The following is a 22,247-nucleotide window of genomic DNA, read 5'->3' as shown; positions in this document are numbered from 1 at the left end:
TTCCTAGCTGGTCTTCTTCTTTCTCCATTGCCGCCTTCTTTGTATATTTTCCACACGGCGGCCCAAGTAATCTTAAAAAGTGTTCGATTCCGGTCAAGGGCACATACCTCAGTTGCAGGCCTGGTCGTGGCCCGTGCGGGAGGCAACCAATTGATGTGTCTTTCTCACATCGATGTTTTTCTCTCTGTCTCTCCCTCTCCCTTCCGTTCCCTCTAAAAAAAAAAAAATCAATGGAAAAATATCCCTGGGTGAGAATTAACAACAACAAAGAAGTGAATGCAATTATGTCCATCCCACCTTATAACCTGTAGTGGCTTTCCATGGCTCTTAGGAAAATTGTGAAATACTTACCATGGTCCACATGATCTGCCTCTTTCTCCAAACTCAGTTTGACTCACCTGGCTTTAGCACGAAGGCCTTTCTGTCCTGAAACAGGTACCGTATTTTCTGGCGTATAAGACGACTTTTTAACCCAGGAAAATCTTCTCAAAAGTCGGGGGTCTTATACGCCGGAAAATATGGTATTTGGGTTTTAAGCAATCTGATATACATTGTCAGAGATTTTTCTAACCTACCGTATTTTCTGGCGTATAAGACCCCCAACTTTTGAGAAGATTTTCCTGCGTTAAAAAGTCGTCTTATACGCCGAAAAGTACGGTACTTCTTTCCAGCCACAGGGCCTTTGCACCCAGAATGCTTTCCTCCCCTCCCCCCCGCCCCACCCACCTCCTCTGTTTTCCTGCTTTACCCCTGCCCATTCTACAGCACTCTGTCTAAATGACACTTCCTGACCACCTAGGATAAATGGACCCCCAATCCTCATCTCTCCATGCACCCTTTAATTTCTCTTTATTGCTCACATTATGGTTGTGTGATTATTGGTTTACTGCCTATCCCCTCCCCCCGCCCCCCAGGATACAGTAAGTTTCTCAAGAGCAGGAACTCTACTTTATTCACTACTTGTCCCCGAGATTTAGCAGAGCGACTGGCATAGAACAGCTGCTGAGGCTCAGAAGGATTAAGCAACTTGGCAAATTCATGCTTTTAACCTATAATCACACAATTTCAAAGCCCTCTAAACCCCCACAGGTTTAAGATTGTATCTTGGTTATTTTCAGCCACTATCTTCTTCACCCCATCTTTGTGGAGGGCCACATGAGAAAAGTAAAGAACTATTTTATCTAATTCAACTCTCTTACAAGCAGGCAACTGAAAATATTTATTTTTGGCAAGCCAGTTTTATGTTGTAATTAAGAGGACAGACTCCAGAGCTAGCCTCTCTGGGTCCAGATCCCAGCTCTGCATTTACTAGCTGTGTGACCTTGAACAAGTTACTTACCTTCTCTGTACTTCAGTTTCCTCATCTGTAAAATCAGTATGATACAGAGTCATGTCTAATTACAAGGTTATTATAAGTATTAAAGGAGTGAATATACAGAAAGCATTGAACACAGTGCCTAGCAGGCCATAAGTACCACATACAGGTTTAAAATTATTCTGTTTCATTATTTTGAAAAGTAATACAGCATATGATTTTTTAAAAAATCAAAATATTCAAAAGGCTATGGTATAAAAAAAAAAAGTCTTTCTCATTCATTAACCTCCCAGTTTTCTTCAGCCCTTCAGTACTCCCCAGAAAAAACTACAGCTACCAATTTCTTGGGATTCTTTCCAGAGATGTTCTGTGCCAGTGGTCGGCAAACCGCAGCTTGCGAGCCACATGTGGCTCTTTGGCCCCTTGAGTGTGGCTCTTCCACAAAATACCACGTGCGAGCGCGCACGTCCAGTGCTATTGAAACTTCGTGGCCCATGCGCAGAAGTCGGTTTTCGGCCTGGGCAAGTCTATTTTGAAGAAGTGGCGTTAGAACACTCAAGGGGCCAAAGAGCCGCATGTGGCTCGCGAGCTGTGGTTTGCCGACCACTGTTCTATGCATATAAAACTCGTGTGTGTGTGTGTGTGTGTGTGTGTGTGTGTGTGTGTGTGTGAGAGAGAGAGAGAGAGAGAGTCACCTTGCCCACAGGTCTCAACAATCTAAATTTCTCTGGGTTTTTTTGTTTTTGTTGTTGTTTGAGGGAGTGCAGTTTCTGGTAGGGCCTTTTTTTGTTTTGCTTTCTTCTGAGGGAGGTTGTTTTGTTCCTGTGAGAAACGAGAAAGTGAATCAATCCGGGTTGTCTCGGAGCTGGGCCATCAGTGACTTCTGAAACACCTGGCCGTGGTGGGTCGCGCTGCAGTTAAATGTTTCCTCCTGCTGTATCCATATGTGCCTCTGGATGCAGGCGCCCACTTTCAAGGTGAACCCGCTCCCTGAAGGACATGGAGTGCTCCGATGGTGCGAATCCGAGAGGATGCTGAGAGCCATAATCAGTTCTGGACTTGAGTGATTAGAAAATATGGAAAGCACTTCAGTGCTTTAAAATTGCTCCACAGCACGCAGCCAAGGAAACAGATTGCTCTGGTATTTATCCCCCAAATTCACAATCATTTTCCATTTCAAGAACCGCCGAAAAATTAACCCACAGCTCTCAGAAATCGTCATCTCTCTTTTAGTTTGCATCTGATCATTTGAATTCACATGTCCGTGTGCCAAAGTGTCACTCCCCTTTAACAGTGTAGAGGCTGCTGATTACATCACCACGTTGACGGCATAAGCACTGCAGTAGCTCCCCTGTGGCAACAGGGACAGTTCGCCGGTGTTCCCGGCGTCCACCCACCTGAGTAGTGCGTTGGCACCGCGGGGCGTACAGTCAGTGTTCTTCAGAGGGAAGTTTGCAACTTCATTTGAAAACATCGTCTAGGACAAATGGACTAGAGCAGGGGTGAGGAACATCCGGCCTGAGAGCTGTATAAGGCCCAAGAAGTCATTCGGTCTGGCCCTGCGAAGACAACGTAGGCGGGACTCGAAATTCAATAAATATAGGAGCTTTTTTCATAGCAACATAAATTTATATTATATTAAGCGAATGATGTTATAAATATTCAAATGGCCCTTGGCAGAAAAAAGGTTCCCCACCCCTGGACTAGAGAAAGACACTTCGCTCAGTCTCATCTGTGCTCCTCAGGGGGTTTTTGTCTTCTCTACCCCAGTGTTGAGCCCTTGCCAGAAGCTTTAATTGGTGGTAGTTTTGGCCTCTGAGCCTGAGTCACAAGACCTAGCAGCATTTGTGTTTCGGTTCGCTATTGATAAGTAACAAAGCACCCAACACTTGGTGGCTTAAAACCACCACCATACTGTTCATTGCTCATGATTTCATGGGTCAGACGTTTGGGCAGGGATCAGTGTGGTGATTCTTCTGTTCCATGTGGTATCAATCGAGGTCCTTTGGTGTGATCAGCTAGTAGATGGGCAGGTTAGACGGTCCCAAAGGGCCTCACTGATGTGTCTGGCACCTTCGTAGGCACAGCTAGAAGGCTGGGCTCAGCTGCTCCCTTCTGACTCTCCAGGTTGTCTCGGGTCTTTCCACATGGTTGGACTTCTTACATGGCAGCTAAGGGTTCCAAGAGCAAACCCTCCGAGCTCAGGGGGAGCTGCAAGGCTTGCAATGACCTAGCCTGGAAAGTCCCAGAATGGCTCTTCAGTGCATTCGTCAGTCATGAAGGCCAACCCAGACTGAAGGAGAGGAGACTCCACCTCTCCATGGGAAGATACCATAGAATTTGAAATCACCTTTAATATAACCCAGTCTGTCTCAGGGACACACACCGCTGGTTGGTTCACCTGCTCATATTCATTGGTGTGCTCTGGGCAGACCACATTGTGTGGAAGGGACAAAGCCACGGTCACCCTGCCTCAGGTGAAGGTTTAGTCTAAACAAGGCTGAGCAATGGTTTTCTGGGGCTACAAGATTCTGAACAGGACATTGTTCATGAAAAGGAGGAATCTGCTGAAGATTCATGTAAATGGTTGGAATAAAGATTTTGTTCTTTTTATAAGAAAGCCCTGGAGAACTAGAATCATCAGTCTTTGAGATCACAGCATGGCTATCTGAACTGATCTTTCTAATAAATTGACTGCCCCATATTGATTTTAACATTTTCTCTAAACAAGCCATTATATTCACCCAGGTGTACATCTTTATGAACCTAAAACAAGGACACTGGATGTAGCACTTTGGGCGTGAGAAGTAGCTTCTACCATCAATTTGTCTCATAACAATAGCACCAAGTAACATTTGCAGAAGCTTATAGCCCAGGCACTACGCTGAGTGCTCTGCGTAAACCTTCTCATTTAATCCTTACACTAGCCCTACTACTCCATTTTTCAGCGAAGGATGTTGATGTAGAAAGAGGATGTGTCTTGCCTCACACACATGCATATCCTCCCATTTACAAGAAGTAAATGGCAGAGCCAAGAATGTGAACCTGTATCTTTCTGATTCAAGGTCTGGGTTTATAGTTCTCATGTTACTCTGGTGCCTTGTGTAACCTCACGCCCAACTCAGTGTTCCTTGTTCTCCTGGTGTAGGTACCAGCATAAATACCAGGAGCCTGGACCTATCCCTAAACCAGTCATTCATTCCGTCTGTAACATGTGAATTTCCCATACATAAGCCTTTGCAGCAAAACCTGTGGTAGCCTTAGCTCTCCCCTCACTTCCCCCGCACCCAGCACTGCAACCCCCGCTCATGAGTCCCCCGTGCACCTTGCTCTCATCACTTGGCCTTTGCTCAAGCACATGCAATTACTGTTGACCTACCTGGCCTGGATGTCATGGGTACTAACCTACACAGGAAAAGGAATCCCATAGGCAACTCTGCAACTCTGGCAGAGCCCAGTGACTGGGTGATGACAGTGGAGACATTGATATGGGAACAGGACAGATAGAATAGCATTAGAATTTGGCCATGTAGCCTGTGTGGTCAGCATGTGGTTCAAGAGTCAGACTGCCTTGCTCAGCCACTTGCTATGAGACCTGGAGCAAGTTTCTCAACCTCATTGGGCCTCAGTTTTTCCACTTGTAAAATGGGATATTGATAGCACCACCAGTGAAAGTTCATGATTACTATTACTCAGCCTTTTAGAGCCTTAGTTTCTTCATCTGTAAAAGGGAATAATGATAGTTCTACTATCAGAAGCTTGTGGTGAGTGTTCAATACAATAATACCCCAAAAGTATATAATTACTTCTCAGTGGCTATTGGCAATGATTTTTCAGTTAAAATTGCATTCAGTTCATGCAATAAAATTTAATTGTAGTGGTTCAACTTAATAAATTTTTTAAGACTTTGTTTTTAGAGCACTTTTAGGTTTACAACAGTGAGAGGAAGGTATAGAGATTTCTCATATACTCTCTGCCCATACACATGCATATCCTCCCATGTACATCACACACCAGAACGGTACATTTTTCAACAAGGATGAACCTACATTGACACATCATAATCACTCAACGACCATAGTTTATTTTAGGGTTCATTCTTGGTGTCATACATTCCATGGGTTTGGAAAAATGCATCATTATCCTATATCCATCATTGTAATGTTACACAGAGCATTTTCTCTGCCCTAAAAATTCTCTGTGCTCTGCCTATTCATCTCTCCCCCACAACCTCCCAAACCACTAATCATTTTACTATCTCCATAGTTTGGCCTTTTCTAGAATGTCATATATTTGGAATCATACAGTAGAAAGCCTTTTTAAATTGGCCTCAGTCACTTTTTAGGATATTATTTTTCTTATTTAACAGGAAGCCCAACAGTGAACAGTTGTCCTTAGGGACCAGCCTCCTGTTTCTTCATCCTTTCATCCAGAGAGTGTTTTTCTCATTCTCATCCTCATTCTCATCCTCATAGGATGGCAGCTGCTCCCGCTTCCGTATCTGTATTCTGGAAGGAGAAGACAGTGCAGCGGTCTTTTTTATCAGGAAAAGCTTAGTGTCCCCAGAGGCAGACTTTGCCTCTATCACATGGGCCAAAGTGGGGCTAAGTAACCCCCCTGACTTCCAAAGGAGCCAGCACTGGGCGCTCTGCCTCTGCAAACGTGGAACTCCATGGTAGACCCAGTGCAGGTCAGATGTGTCCCCCTTCTTCTTCCCATCCCTAGGAACCTTCCTCCTGACTCTTCCGACTCCTGATTTACAGAGAAGAGATGTGATGTGCCCCTTCTTCCTCTCTTTTAAAGGGCTCTCTCCTGGCCCATGGATCCAACTTTTACACAGTGCCCCTGAATCCTCCCCAGAAAAGACATGCCCTAAAACCTGTCATCTGAGAATCCCAAACACAAGTGAATTATGGCCCATCTCTGCTCAAAACCATCTCACCAACAGGAAAAGGCCTAGTATTTACATTGGCCCTCAGGCCTCCTATGACCTGCCTCTCCACCTTCCTCTCTGTGCCTCTCCCCTCTTCCCTTCTTCTCTGCCTTACTCTGCCCTCCCCCACTCCTTTCCTCCTCTCTCTCAGCCCTACTCTCCTTCTCTCCTGTGTCTTTCCCTTTGCTTCACTTCTCTGGCTGCCCCTCCTCACAAACTACAAACACACTCCTGCCCCAGGGTCTTTGCATATGTTCCTTCTCCCCCCAGACAATCAAATGGCTTCTACCCTCCCTTCCTTCAACTCAGCCTTCAAACGTCACCTGATCAAAGAGACCTTACTCAGTCAACATTTGGAAAATAGCAACACCAAAATAGTGACAATAAAACAGGTTTCTGGGTTTCCCTTGCCCTGCTCTGTATTTCTCCATAACACTTATCATCATGAATGGATTTAGTTGTTTTTTGCTGCCTATCTCCACCCTTATATCTCCAGCATGGCATGACAAGGGGCAGGTTCTAACCTATCTCCAGGGCCCAGCACATATGGGCCCAAATAAGTATTTGTGGAATGGATTAATTGAATGCTTGCTTTTATAATTTTTTCTGCTGGAAAACTGAATGTCTCTAGCCATGTAGATTGTCTTAACCCATGTCCTGTCAAAGGCTCTTTGGTTGTGACCACCAAAGTCCCATTCACGCGATAGTTGTCTGTGTAGTGGTAAATAACAATCGTGTCTGCTGTGGTCACCATAGTATCCCCAGCCTCTGGGAAGGCACTGACATTAATTAAGTAGATGCCCAGTCAATATTTGCTAGATGATTGGATAAATCTCCCTCTAGTTCTGAAATTGCTGCTGCAGTGAGAAATGTTTGCTCTGTGCCTCCCATCTTCTTGAGTTCTCCTGTTCACTTCTTCCTCTTTCCTTTCCAACTTTTTGTTCTTCTTTTCTTTCCTTTCCTTTTCTTCCCTTTGATATACTGTTGGATCTTTTTGTTGTATCCCATGGACCTAATTTTATATATTCAAAAAATTACAAGATTCTAAGAAGTTCGTTGTTTTAACCATTTCTTTATTTTACAAATTCAAACACCTGGAAAATAGCGCCTACCACATAATTTGGCATTAAGCTGTGTTTAAGAAGGAAACTGCAAAAGAAGCTCTTCATTCAGTTTCTATGGATTCTTGCATTCTCTCTACAATTCTAGTAATTTCTCCTTCCTTTTAGATTTTCAAATTTTGATTTACATTTTTTTCCATTATAACAATAGTTTTATTAGTAATAGCAAAATTTAACAAATAAGTGAACTTGATACCTTAAGAAACACAAGAGTAGGAATAATTGTTGCTTCGTGGGCCTGTAATTGAACTGAAAGATTATTTAACTACGGGGCTTCAGATGGTTTGGAACAGCAGGTCCCCATTCCTGTTCTGTAATTCCTTTGAGGCTGTTTTTTCTTTTTCTTTTTTAATTTTTAAAAAAATATATTTTATTGATGTTTTACAGAGAGGAAGGGAGAGGGATAGAGAGTTAGAAACATCGATGAGAGAGAAACATCAATCAGCTGCCTCCTGCACACCCCCTACTGGGGATGTGCCTGCAACCAAGGTACAAGCCCTTCACTGGAATCGAACCTGAGACCCTTCAGTCCGCAGGCTGACACTCTATCCACTGAGCCAAACCAGCTAGGGCAAGGCTGTTTTTTCATGACACAACCATCAGAATCCTGTAATGAGGTGTCTGAAAATGACATCATACTCACTGCCTTATTTGCTATTATAAAGACGGGGAAATTTCCCCATGGTAAATTCACGTCATGTTATCAGCTGGTCTCTGCTGTTTTCACTTTATATCCAACATATTCCTGCTACATCCAGATCGGTCAGGGGTGTCCTGAGAGCATGGCTCCGGCCTTTCTGAAGGACAGTGTTGCTCGCTCATTTCCCTCTTCAGCAGCTACTTGGCATCCTGATACTATCTCTGCCGGTCCTTTATCAATCTGGCTCAGGCCGTGGGATATGAACAAGCAACTTTGGTGACCTGAATTTCAGGACATTTTGAAGGGAAAAGCCTCACAAATGAGTAGCAAATACCTATTTTTTATCATCCTTCCTGTACCCTAGACCATGGGTTTTCAAAAAAATATTTTTATTAACAGCAGAACCCCACTGATAAAGGAACTCCCACAGGGAAGAGTAAATCGTTCTTTTTTAACTGTTAGAACTATTAAGAGTTCACTCACCAATAAATTTAATTTTTTTAAAAGAGTTCACTCATGTCAGATCCTTTATCGGTGTGCCGGGTTCAATCACCTTTCTCTAGACCAGCAATAACATAAAAGAAATAAATACCCCACTCACAAATGTGACAAAACCATGAAGTACCAAGGATTTGCCCAAAGGAAATGTTTAAGAACGTTAAGGCAAAACAATAAATAATCATTTCTGGAGAACATAGAGGACTATCTAAATAATTGTTGATATAAAATTCTGATCATCATCTCATAATTCTCTCTCAGCAGTGGCTGTGGGAATTGCTCTGTTTTACCTCGGAGGAAACTGGGGTTCAGAGAGTGACATTACTTGCTCAGTCACCAGCCCCTCAGTTTGCCTTTGGAGCCTGAATGTTATCCACCCACAGTCGCCCACACAGGACTCTCACCATAGCCACAACTCGCCCATCCTCTGTGCACAGAGCCATACATGTCTCCATTTTTTTAAAATCTTCCCAGTTCTTTAGCATATACACTGAGTGGCCAGATTATTATGATCTCTGAACGCATAATAATCTGGCCACTCAGTGTGTGTGTGTGTGTGTGTGTGTGTGTGTGTGTGTGTGTAATATATATATATATATATATATATATATATATATATATATTAGAGGCCCAGTGCATGAATTCGTGCATGGGTGGGGTCCAGCCAGCCTGGCCAAGGGGAGGGGACATGGGCAGTTGGCCAGCCTGCCTGCTGATCTAACTCCTGGTCGAGGGGACAATTTGCATATTAGCCTTTTATTATATAGGATATACACTGAGTGACCAGATTATTATACATTCAAAGATCATAATAATCTGGCCAATCAGTGTACATTGAGTGTAAACCTGATGCTGACACCAGGATCAAACTTTCACTTGCTTGCTGGCGTTTCTTTTCTTCTCACCAAACAGCAGAACTTATTTCCCCAGCTTCTTCTTTTTTTTTTCTTTCATGTAATGTAGTTTTGTTTCATAGTATGCTATATGAGGCATGATCAGAACCCTGCTTGTTATTTGCCTGGAAGGAAGCCAGGACTATGAAAAAGATCCCTGCTATTTTCCTGGCAAAACTTTCCACCAGGAGCCCGTAGGGCATGGGCCTCCTTCTCCTCTGTCTCCCGATGGCTTCATTGTCCGTGTAAATATCCAGCCCTTGCCCGTCGATGTGGAGGTATTTTTGTGAGATTATCTGCATTACTTTTCCACTCCACAGGCTTTTTATTTCTTTCAGATGCTTCTATTTTTAAAAACAGCTTCGATATGAGCTTTCTTAAATTGCCATTTGATCCCAGAGGAAAGTCATTTTCATGCCTATTTTATTCAAAATATGGAGAAGTTGTCCCTGACAGACAGTGTTGTGCCTTTTCTTTCTACCCCAAATCGTAGATCAGTTTAAATTAGCAAGAAAGATGTTGCATGCAGCCTCAGCTGGTAAGCAAATAGGCAACAGGAGTGAAAATCTTCTCTTGGAGAAGAAGAAAATCCGATCTACTGGCCGTGTTTTTAATAAGATGACAGTAGCTTAAATGCCTGGGTAGAGGAAAGAAGGCTATTGATGCCTCTCATAGAGCAAACGCAGGGACAAGTTAAAGAGCTCCTCTCTTTGGGGAATAGTAAAGCATCACGCTCAGATTTGAACGTCAGAGATGGTTGAAATTGAATCTGTCTTGTGTGTTGTACACATTGTAAATAAATTTCACTTGGGGCATGAAGAGAATGTGAATGGCTTTACTAAAATAAATGTTTCTGAGTATGGGAATGGGTTCTCTCTTTCTCCCTTCCTCCCTTCCTCCTTCCCTCCCTCCAGTTTGTTTTCAAGTAAAGGACACAAAGACATGTGACTGAAAAATTGATTTTGATGGCATTTGAGTATAAACGTAGACAAAGATGGAAAAGGACAAAGGAGCATCCATACATTTGCAGCTCCGTCTTGAACTTATCACATGCTCAAAGATGCAGTTAGAACTGCTTCAGAGGGAGGACTCGGCGTTCCCAGAGATAGAAAGCAGCTGTCACAGGCACCAAAGGATGGAGGCGATCATTGAAGCTGAAAAAGCACTTTCATTCTCCCAGGGCCCCCGATACATCAGTTATCAGTGGAGTGTGGACCAGTCCTGGCACCTCATTAGTGCGATGTAGGTGTTTGCCAAATAAATCAAGTTTTTTGGTTTTAAAGCCATTACATTTTTAGGCAGTTTACAGTGGTTCCGTAGTAAATCAGTGAAATATCTTTTCTATATTTTTTCTTTAAAAGAGGCCTATTCACAATGTGCCCAAGTTTTTTAAATCCTGCTAACCCTGTCTTTTTGGCAATCTGGATTTCAGTTGAGCAAAGGTTAACCTGAAGCTGTATTCTTATAGTTCCTGTATTTAAAAAGTATTCGCGTCCTTTGTGCAAAGGAAGGAAATCAAGGTGACATGGTACTCAACTCATTTCCTTCCCCAAAGTCTCAACTTCATCTGGATCCATAGTTGGGCAGACTAAAAATATATATATATATTCCCAACATATTGATAAAAATCTAGAAAAGCAGTTACTGTACTAATTTTTTTCCATCCTGCCAAAACATTTGTACACATGTGGGTTATGAGGCCCTGCATCCTCCTACATCATCAGGTCTCTGGTTCACTGGCAGACATTTGCTAGTTAATCTGAGGTGCACTCTGGACTTTCTGTGAAACATACCTTCATCTTCTGCCCTATCTTTGCATCCTGGATTTTAAACTCACTTGTATAGTCCCACTTTATACAATATGGTATTTAAGTGGGAATACTGGTAGATGGACTTACACTTCAAACCCATGAAATTTAGAGGATTGCATGAACATTCACTCTACTTTCGATTTGCTCCTTTAAGTTCTTTGTGAGTTTGAGTGATTGTTCCCATTGTGGTAGGGACCCATGTATTCAGTAAAGTGACATCCTGGACAACACTCCAGTGTAGAATAATACATAGTGTGAGGATAGCTTTTCATTTGAATCATTTCCACATCAGTGGCATTAATTTCCTTTCTGTGTTCCAGTCTTTTTTCCCTCCGTTTCATTCTGTTCTCAGATTCTCTTGCTTTCTCATTCTCTCTTCACCCCTTGCCCTTTTTCCCCGGTTGGAAGGTTGGGGTTGTTTTTTTGTTTGTTTTCTTTTTTTCTCTCTTTTTTCACTTTATTGCTTTTTCCTCCTCCCCTTAGAACACTTTTCCTGTATGCCTTTCTGATATTGTTAAGTGCCCGGTGCAGCAGACGGTGAGGCTCAGCTGTGCTCACCCCACAGCTGGGTATAATCTAGTACTGGTTCCCTGTGTCAGGCAGAAGCCACTAAATCCCGCCAGGCTGCAGGAAGGGATTCGGGAGAACATCCAAGTTCTCTGGCCAGCAAGCGGCATCCGTTCTGGGCACCAGTGTTCCCGTCTCTGGTTCTAGGACCGGACCGCCCTGCCATGCTATCACTGCTGGTGGCGCTGGGGTGATGTCAGTTCTCCTGCTTCACAGAAGCACTGAAGGTGATCCCAGGAGTTGAGGCCGCACCCATGTTCCTTTCACAGGCTCCCTCCCCACAGGGATACTGAAGGCAGAATATTCGAGACTGCAGCATGAGAACCCTAAAATGGGAGGAAGCATAGGCCTCAGTACGGAAGGCAACTAAGCTGAAGAGATTAGCACAGCACTATTAAATACAGATTTAATTCAGTCCAGCAGCACTTAATCACCTGCCTGTGCCAGGAACTCTGCTGGGTGCCCGCATTAACAAAATGACTTCTTGATCCCTTGCCCGAAAGGGCAGAGAGCAAACAGGTGGAGGTACTTGACGAGCACACAACCCACAACCGGAGGAAGTGACTTACACCAGGGACCGGGCCATTCCAGAATGCTGTGCACAGGAAGGAACCTCAAAACTGGCTTCCAAGTAGCAGACCTAATAAAATCCCTTACACATAAAGACAGTATATGTGGGATTTTGAGCTGTATTTTCAGTTTGCATTTTGAAAGGCTTACCCTTGTAACAATGTGAAAGTTTGGTGACAAGTGCTGGGAGACAGTAGGTGGTAAGAAAGATGAGGAAACGAGTTCAAATGAGACTATTGCAGAAGCCTCGGCAATGCCTCTGAGTAAGGTGGGGAAGTGGGAATGCTACGGAAAAGACAGCATTGAGGCTATTTGGGGGCAGAATTGATAGGGCTTTTTGACAAGTTGGGTTGTGGGTGAGGCTTATAGAAACACTAGAGGTGGCTCAGTGGATAGAGCATCGGCCTGCGGACTGAAGGGTCCCAGGTTCGATTCCAGTCAAGGGCATGTACCTCGGTTGCGGGCACATCCCCAGTGTGGTTGTGCATGAGGCAGCTGATTGATGGTTGCGGGCACATCCCCAGTGTGGTTGTGCATGAGGCAGCTGATCCATGTTTCTCTCATCGATGTTTCTAACTATCCCTCTCCCTTCCTCTCTGTTAAAAAAAAAAAAAGAAACACTAGAGGCCTGGTGCCTGAAATTTGTGCACTGGGGGGGAGGGGCGGGTCCCTCAGCCCGGACTGCACCCTCTCGCAGTCTGGGAGCCCTCAGGGGATGTCCAACAGATGGCTTAGGCCTGCTCCAGGCCTAAGCCATCCGTCGGACATCCTTAGCACTGCCGTGGAGGCGGGAGAGGCTCCCACCACTGCTGCTGCGCTAGCCAGCCATGAGCCCAGCTTCTGGCTGAGCGGCATTCCCCCTGTGGGAGCACACTGACCACCAGGGGACAGCTCCTGCGTTGAGCATCTGCCCCCTGGTGGTCAGTGCGTGTCATAGCAACCAGTCGTTCTACTGTTCGGTAATTTGCATATTAGCCTTTTATTATATAGGATAATGTGTTATTATGGGCAAGGCCTCTAATTCAATTTTTTTTAGGTAGTTAAAGGGAGGGACAGAATTTTTACTTGGGCCTGAAACTAAAATTGCCCTTAGCTCAAAATTCTGCGTACCACTGAGACACATCTTGGTGAGGCTCATTCTGAACCCCCACACTGTTCTATTATGTGTGTAAGTATTGAGAACCATCTTATCTCTTTAGTGAAAGGAACCTTTTGTTATGTTACAATGACTAACTTTATCTCATGAGTTGTGTTTTGGCTTCAAGCCTGTATCCAGTATTCATGCAGCAACTTCAGCTCTTCTGTTCAATATTTACCTGGCATATCTTTTATTTTCTCTAAATCTTTCTAGATTTTTATGTATTAGATAGGAATAGCCCATGGACACAGACAGTAGTCTGGCGAAGGCCTGGAAGGGGCGGGTGCAGAGTGGAGGAGATCAATGGGGTCGGGGGGGACTGAAACAAAGGAACATCTGTAATACTTTCAACAATAAAGATACATTTTAAATAAAGGAAAATATCTTAGTTGAAAAGAGTTTTATGTGAAATAATATAAGTAATTGCTCTACACTGTACTTTATATTCTCAACTCCTCTCAAAGAGATATTAATTGACCCTATGTTCACTTAATGTTAATTGACCCTATGTTCATTGACTGCAGGACTGACTTCTGCCATACTGACCCAGCACTGACTGCTACAGGGGCTGCGATCAGACCCTGCTTTTCTCTCCTGGCCTCTGTCCGGGCCTGATCGTAGCCCCCTTGGCAGTCAGTGATGGGTTGCCTCGGCTGAGGCGCCCACAGCCTGGCAGTCAGTGCTGGGTCGCCATGGCGACCCAGGGCTGACTGCAGGACTGTCTTATGGTTGGCTGAGCCTCCAGTCGTTGTGGACCCAGGGTTTTTATATATTAGGATGAGTATTACTTTAGGCCCAGTCCTGTGTATCTTAGTCACGTGTACTATAACCAAACTCATATTTCTATGAAAGATGTTGGGCCTATCTGTATGCACCACCTCCTAAGTTCTTTTTTTAAAAGGGGCAGGGGAAGAGAATAAAATATTTTGCCATTTTTAAGACTTAGCAATAAATATGCTGTGTTCCCCAACCCAGATTTGATAAGACTTATTAGTAATATGTTTTAGAAACTTGCTATTAGAAGAACTAGAACAGATTTTCTGAAATAAGAAATAAATTCCAAATGTTACATGGATGGTATCTATCTATGTTCTTTGCCATTCAAACAATATTCTTTCACCATGTTCAATATCATTTTCTCACTTGAAACTCCAGCTGAAAAAGAAGATACCAGAAAAACTATTGTATATTCATCTAGGACTCTGAGTTCATGGTCATGGAGGAAATGATAATGACAACTGGAGTAACTACCATTGATTGAATACTTCTCTGTGCCAGACACTGTGATGAGCATTTCATATACACTGATTGGCCAGATTATTATGATCTCTGAACGCATAATAATCTGGCCACTCAGTGTACTTCTCTTGAGTACCTCCTTTATTTGATATCAAAGATATTATAAATCGTGCACCTGATCAGTTTTCCCCTTTGCACTGGCTGATAGAAAGCTCAGGGCAAATAGGTGGTTGATCTCCAGCAAAAGTCTAGAATACTTTTGATACCCATTTGAGATACAAATACACTGAGTGGCCAGAATATTATGCGTTCAGAGATCATAATAATCTGGCTACTCAGTGTAGAGTAACTCATTCAGTTTTCCCACGATTATATCATATTATAACCTGATTATATTATAACCTCTTCTATGATACCATTTTACAGACAGGGACACTGAAAGTTAGAGTAGTTAGATAATTTTCCCAAGGACACAAGGGAAGTAAGATGGAGTCAGGTTCCAATCCAGATTTGTTGGACCCCAGCACTCACTCTCTTAACCAGTAGACATCATCACTTTTCCAAACAGGATCCCCTTTGAGCTTTCCTTTTGAAAATAAAAACTTAAAGATCTTCATATTACCTTTTTCCCTGTTTTGTACTTTCTTTTAAATAATGCCAATAGTCTTTGTGTGCCTGAAATCAGATAATACAATAGACTATGACAGTGATGGCGAACCTATGACACGCGTGTCAGCACTGACACGCGTAGCCATTTCTGATGACACGCGGCCGCTGAGGCGGCCACATGCCGAGGATGAAACATTTGCTGCTCCTGAGGATGAAACATTTGCGAAATAATGTTTTTTCCTCAAAGTGACACACTACCCGAGTTATGCTCAGTTTTTTGGTGAAGTTTGACACACCAAGCTCAAAAGGTTGCCCATCACTGGACTATGACATTCATAGATTTCCTTTGGCATAACATAATGAGTCATTATTTTGTCATTCTTCTTTAACGTGTTTCTCCTATAATAAACGCATGAAAAGAATGCTAGAACAAGGTTCTAATTCTAGTGCTTACTTGTTGTGACTTATGTTAGCCTGGATACTCATTACTCACTGGGCTATGGCCCAGTCATAGAATGATGGCTGACATATATTGAGGACTTCCAGTGTTCCAGGCATTGTATAAAGCCCCTTACAACAACACGGTAAGGGAATACTATAATTAACCCCATTTTACAGATGAGGAAACTAAGGCTGAGAAGCTTACTACAAAGTCACACAGCTCGTAAGTAAAATCTGGATTAGAACTCGCATCTGTTGGCCCCCAAACTTATGCTGTGCTATAAGATCTCCTTATTCAGCGTCATGGTGATAAGGTCTCCTAAACCCAGGTTCACTCCAGTTTTGTGACAATTAGAAGAACACTATCTATGGGCACACCATGATTTATTTGAAGGAAAACCAATAGATGCCTTAAAGCCATTAATAATACCTACCATATGTTCAATGCATATTATGTGCCAATTATGTAAGTACCTGTAATTCTCACCACAACCCTACAAGGCAACTATTATTGTTTCCATGTTACATATGTGTGGGCACTGTGTGTCAAGAAGTTGAGTAACTTGGCCCATGGTCTCAGTGGCAGTCCCAGTTGTCAAGTGAAGGTCTGTAAGGCTCCAAACTATAGATGATGGCACTGTCATGATATTCTGTCATTTGCCTTCTTCCATCCCCTTTCGGGGGGAAAAACATTGTGACAAAGCATGAGTGTTAAAATTACCTTAAGGTTGTTACTGAGGTTTGTAATCGCATAATTAAAAGGATACTCATAAAAGCCAGGAAATCTTTTTTTTTTTTTTTTTAGCCACAGTTTGGGGTTGATTCTCTTGCTTAGTTGCTCCTTGTTTTCTTTAAAAAGTCCTTTACAGAAACCTGCTTGCTCTATCCTGGACTCTCCCTCACCCCTACCCCAACCCACCTCAAACGGAAGGCAGCAGAACAGCACACCCAGGTTCCATTTTTCTTGCTTGATCATCCGGAGCATGTAAATTGCAGTGAAATATGGCCTGAGTCAGCTCCTCACAGGACAGAAATCAGTAACCATTGATATTGCTAAGCAACGCCACAGAGGAGCAAGGCTGCAAATTAGGTGACAAGTTTCTAAGAGTCAGAGTATCTGGGGACTCACTTGGGCATTTCATTATGAGCCATCTGGATGATCCACAGTAATGACCAGACATTATTGTTCACTGTTCGAGGATGATAATTCCCATATAATTATATGGTACCTCCCTCTGTGATCCTAACCTACTTTACAGAACCTTCCACTGTATTTTCCATAATCCAGATATTTCCCTACAAGATAATTGGGAACAGTTACACCTACTAGGCAACTTTCATTACTCCCCAAAATAAGATTTAGGACAAACAAACAAACACCACTCTAATTACTTGTCTGATGGCACAACTAGCTGGGCAAGGACATGCATTAAGGAGGAAGTTAGTCATGGGATCATAGCAGCTCCATCAGCCCGACATGGGCTCCACCTTCATGGAGCCTGAGGTGATGAGGCTCAGCCCTTTCCAAAGCCAGAGGTGAGCAGATTGTGTACCTACACCAGATAAGCTTTGAACGTGACAAGAAGGTGAGCCAGAGTCCTTGACCTTCTTGGAGAAAGGTTACCTAGCAAGGACCCCTCCCAGTTCCAACAGCCTAGCTGGTCTCACTTGTTCATTCATTCATTCATTCATTCAGTTAATATTTACAAGAAAATTGGATTAATTAACCTGGTTTTAAACCAAAGGTTACAAATTGATGAGCCAAACATGACCCAACATGTGTTGTTGTTTTTTAATTTGGAATTAGTTGCCAACATTTAAAAATAAGGATTTTTTACATAAAAATCCAAATATCTGGCTTCCCTTGAATAATTACAGAAGATCTATCAATACTATGTCTGCATTCGCTCATGAAGCTAGAGCTGTGTGACTGCGGCTCCTTTTTAGGCAGTGCTGTCCAATTTTCCAAAATCACCACCCTTCTCTAATGTTGTCCCAGCCCACTTTGCTCTTCTGCATACCTGTTCCCTGTGGATCATTGCTGCTTTGTCAGAATGCCTACTGTGTTCTAGGCACTTGGGCCAGATGCTAATGATCACGCTGACTCCTGATTTGACCACTGATGTTGCATCAATATTTCCTTGGGGCTGGGGCCTTGAATGATATCAGCAGATGGAAATAAACAAGGAAATGCATGTGGAGAGTGGAGGAGACAATAACAAACCACTGTGTCTGGGTTTGCAGGAAACTTGTTTCATGAAGGGGCTAGATTTGGAAGGCATGGAAATGAGGTGGTCGATTTCTAAGAGGTAGCTGTGTGTATATGTTCCTAAATCCTGCTTGAAACTTAGTAGCTGATAGATACATGATTAACCACAAGTTCAACCCTTCATTTTCATTTTTGCAAAGTTCTCGCCTTGCTTCCAAAAGCCCAAGTGAGAGATTTTAATCTCACAGAAGAAACAGAAGTACTCATTAGCATAGATTTGGAAGAGCTGGATGTGAAAAGAACTCCGTAGGGCAGAATCATCTCTGTTGACACCTTGAGTGTGACATACATGTGTTACCACATGTTGAGTACAGCTGTCCCTGGGCAAATGTGTACACAGTTAGGAGCCTCTTAGGGAAGTTTAACATATGAACATCAATCCCCCACAGAATGTTAAGCAGAGCTGTTGCAATGAGTCAGTACTTTCAAAGCTTTTTTTGAGTGAAATTTTTGAATTTGAAGGTTAATATATTCCTTTCCTTCTGACTTGAGTAAGAAGTGAGGATTTGTGGTTGTTCCCTCACTTAGCCTCAATCTCTTAATGTTTCTTATTAGTTAAAAAAAAAATTAGTTGACTTGGCATGAACATTTGATATAAAAGGATAATGAACAAAAAAAGCCTTTTAATGGAAAGCAATTAATTTTGGTGGCCCATGCATTTTTTGACATGAAATCAAACAAAAAGTTGAAAATTGGGCTGCATTAGAAAATATTGAACTCATAATTCATGTTTAATTTGGTGAAAATTTTTCACATGAGGAAACAAGTGAAAAATATGTTTAATACAGATAGCCTGTAAGAAACTTAAATAGGGTATAGATCTACAAATATAAATGCCGTGTTTGTAGGAAGTGGGATGGGAAATTACAAGTACTCAACTCTCATACTACCCATTCACAAAACATTAAAACAAACACTTACACCCGATAATAAAAAGAAACACAAATTTAAATATCACCTTAAGGCTAAAATGTAAATACTGCGAAACATGGTTCTAGAAGAGCCAGGCAGCCTTTCACTAAATCAGAAGTTCTTCTTTTGATAGTCTTCCTTGCATTTAAGAGAAGAAGTCTAGGGGGTTTTGTTGACTTGCACATGTCAAGAATAGACATTGACATTGGTACCCACACACAGAAATAATTAGAGTTTGGATAGGATTTAACTACACTGGACTGAGTTAGATGTTCATGTTGGGCCTGTGGCAGAAAATGAAGAGGGATACCAATTATTAAAGATGTCTTTGGCACCCCAATGCAAAGTGCTTAATAGACATGCTCTCACCTGATCATCAAAAAAAAAAAAAAAATGCCCTAAGAATAGGTATGTATTGCTCTTGTCCCCATTTGACAAAAGAAAGAACTGAGGCTCAAAGAGGACCACCCAACTTGTCAGCAGTAGAGCCACGCTGTGGATTGACTGTCTTGTCTGTCTCACTCAGGAGCACTCTTAACCTTGATAGTGATGATGTGGTGTCAACAGTCAAGAAGCTTCAGACTCTGTGTCTGTGTTCCTGACTTCAGTAAGTCCAGGGAAGTTCAGCAAACCAAAGCACCCTAAACCTCACTCATTTGAGACTGTGCATTTGTATACTTCATTAAAGGTATAGGGGAGCACATAATGTGAGGAGAGCACTATCCTAGGCTCTGTTGGGAGGGACCTAGGGAGGAATAGGGTCTCTGCCGCCAAAATATGGACAATGCAGTTCAAGAGACAGGCTTGTGTGTAAATATGAGAAGGTCCAGCGCTGGGTAAGTGGTGGTCAGATGCATGAAGAGTCCACTTGTCACATCCTGCTCCCATGGTTGTGCTCTTGGTTTAATATTCCCCATAGATCTGAGAGTAGAAGAGCAGGACTGATGGAGAAATTTCCTTTAAGCATCTTTCCCGACATGGCAGATATATTTTGTTGCTGAACAACAGTGATCTACTTAAAACCTCTATAAGAAGCCCTAACCGGTTTGGCTCAGTGGATAGAGCATTGGCCTGCGGACTCAAGAGTCCCAGGTTCAATTCTGGTCAAGGGCATGTACCTTGGTTGCGGGCACATACCTAGTAGGGAGTGTGCAGGAGGCAGCTGATTGATGTTTCTCTCTCATTGATGTTTCTAACTCTCTATCCCTCTCCCTTCCTCTCTGTTAAAAAAAAATCAATAAAATATATTTTAAAAAACCCTCTATAAGTAGTATAGAATTTGTTTTATCAAACCTGTGTAACATACCAAGTTGTCTAAATGCTCTGCTCCATGGCCCATGGGTTCTCCCTTACTCTTCTTCGTGGCGCTTACAATAAAAAGCTGCCCATTATTGATTGTTTGGTGGGTGTCGTTATCTCATCTACTCTCCACCACGACTTTCTGGGGGTCATACAATTATGTCCCTTTATAGCTGAGGACCTGAAGGCTCAGAAAGGTCAAACCAATTTGCTCAAAGTCACACAGCTAATAAGTAGCAGACTTGGGGTTCAAAAGTACACCTTGGCTTCAAAGTCCATATTTTCAACTTCCACTCACTACTGAAAATAATCCTTCCATGGGTGTGATACAATCTAGTAGCTATAAAAACTTCTTTGATAGGTATTAGTCATTACCAAGCAACTACTGTCTGCATTGAGAAAGCCTTAATTTTTAGGTATTCACGTTCAGTTCAAACCAATGAAAAATGAAGCAATTCTTTTATTTTATTTTTAAAAAAACACACAAGTTAATCATATTTTTCCATCAGCCACTTAAGTAAGAAATACTTATTCTCATTGATTTCTCTACACCTACTTTCCATTCTACTTAAATGGAAAGCATAGATGCTTCTACTGACTTTCTGTGGGTTTTTTGTTTTGCTTTGTTTTTTTGGTCAGAATTTTGAGGCCTGAAATGTGAAAAGTTATTTTTCTGCTACTCCTATCTGGGAGATTTCCTGAAAAGAGGTTGAGAATGCAATAGACTTCAGAAGTGGAGCTGAGAAAGTCAGTGTTGGAAGGAGGAATCTGTGCCCAGGCTCTCATTCAGAAAGGAAAATTAGGAGCCACAAAAACTAGTTCTTACTCACAGATTCTTTGAGACTAAAGACAAGACCCTTCCCTTGACTCATCAACTATGAAGTATGGACAAGAACTCAGAGGAATCTTAAAGCCTGCTAGTGATGTTGCTAACAATACCTGGAAGGAAGTGGACTGAGGAATGACAAAGGTTCCACCCTTCCTAGGGAGCTGGGAGCTTGGATGCCTGTGGCCCCGGGCTGTCCACATGGCATGGAAGCAAGTGTGGTCGCCGTGATAGGCAGCATTCATGATCAGCTTACAGCTCATCCCAAACCGCTGGGTTCTGGAATGCTTTCTTAGGCTGCGTGGGCTTCTTAGAGAAATGTTATAGAGAAGGGGCACCATGTGGTACCCTGGATGAAACTGCCTGGTGATTCATCCCTCTTCTGATCCTGGCTGCCTCTTAGTTGATACAATAGACGTTGCTAGGTAGTATTCAACGGCACTCTCTTGAACTCCCTCACTTCTCTCCTCCTGTCCCAAAGAAACTCAGCTTGGATTAGGACCAGTTTGAACCCTGATCCAGTGATGCTACAGGTGCCTCGGTTATTCTCCACGGGGAGTGTGCTCACTGGAGGTCACAGTGGCTGAGACCACTTTCCATGAGGTGTCCATGGGCCGTAGGTGCACCGTGTGCTCTGACAGACATGTGCATGTTGTGTTCGTCCTAGTCGCCTGTCACACCTCTCTTCTTGCGCCCCCTGAAGCCCTGGTTCAGGGGAGAGCGTCTGGGCTCTTGGAGATACTGCCCTGTTCCCTTGAAAACACGGAGCGATGAGTTCACTGTCTCACCATCCCATTGCTGTCGGGGTGAACCTCCCCACCCCCTGCCCCGTTCTAGCAGGCTGGTTCTCTTCACACTCTTCTCTGCCTCCTCCTCAGTGGGCAGCAAACACAGTTCCCTTCACTTGGGCAGGTATTGTCCCCTTGCCCTCCTTCCTCACGGTGCTTTGCGTTGCTACGTCGCCTATTGTTATTCAGCTTTTCACTACTCTTATTCCTTCTCTTCCACCATTTTTAGCCCATTTTGATATGCTCTGTTCAGTTCTTGTCCCTGCCCCATTCACCATCCAAGGAAGCAACTCAGAAACAATCTAGACATTGTCACAGCAGTAAGAATGTGTGAGCTATGCCAGGCACAAACAGTTCCACTTTCGACGACATAAAAGT

At 43.0% G+C, this 22,247-nt stretch overlaps 1 protein-coding gene across 2 annotated transcripts in view; it reads left to right on the top strand.

Moving 5' to 3' along the window:
- SLC24A2 (solute carrier family 24 member 2) overlaps nucleotides 1-22,247 on the top strand; it is a 231,773-nt gene that overhangs the window by 137,898 nt on the left and 71,628 nt on the right. The window lies entirely within an intron of this gene.

This window comes from Cnephaeus nilssonii (genome assembly GCF_951640355.1).
Source record: "Cnephaeus nilssonii genome assembly, chromosome: 14".
In the NCBI taxonomy this organism is placed as follows: Eukaryota; Metazoa; Chordata; class Mammalia; order Chiroptera; family Vespertilionidae; genus Cnephaeus; species Cnephaeus nilssonii.
The sequence above is the reverse complement of the archived record's forward strand: the minus strand, read 5'-3'. Positions and strand labels throughout refer to the sequence as shown.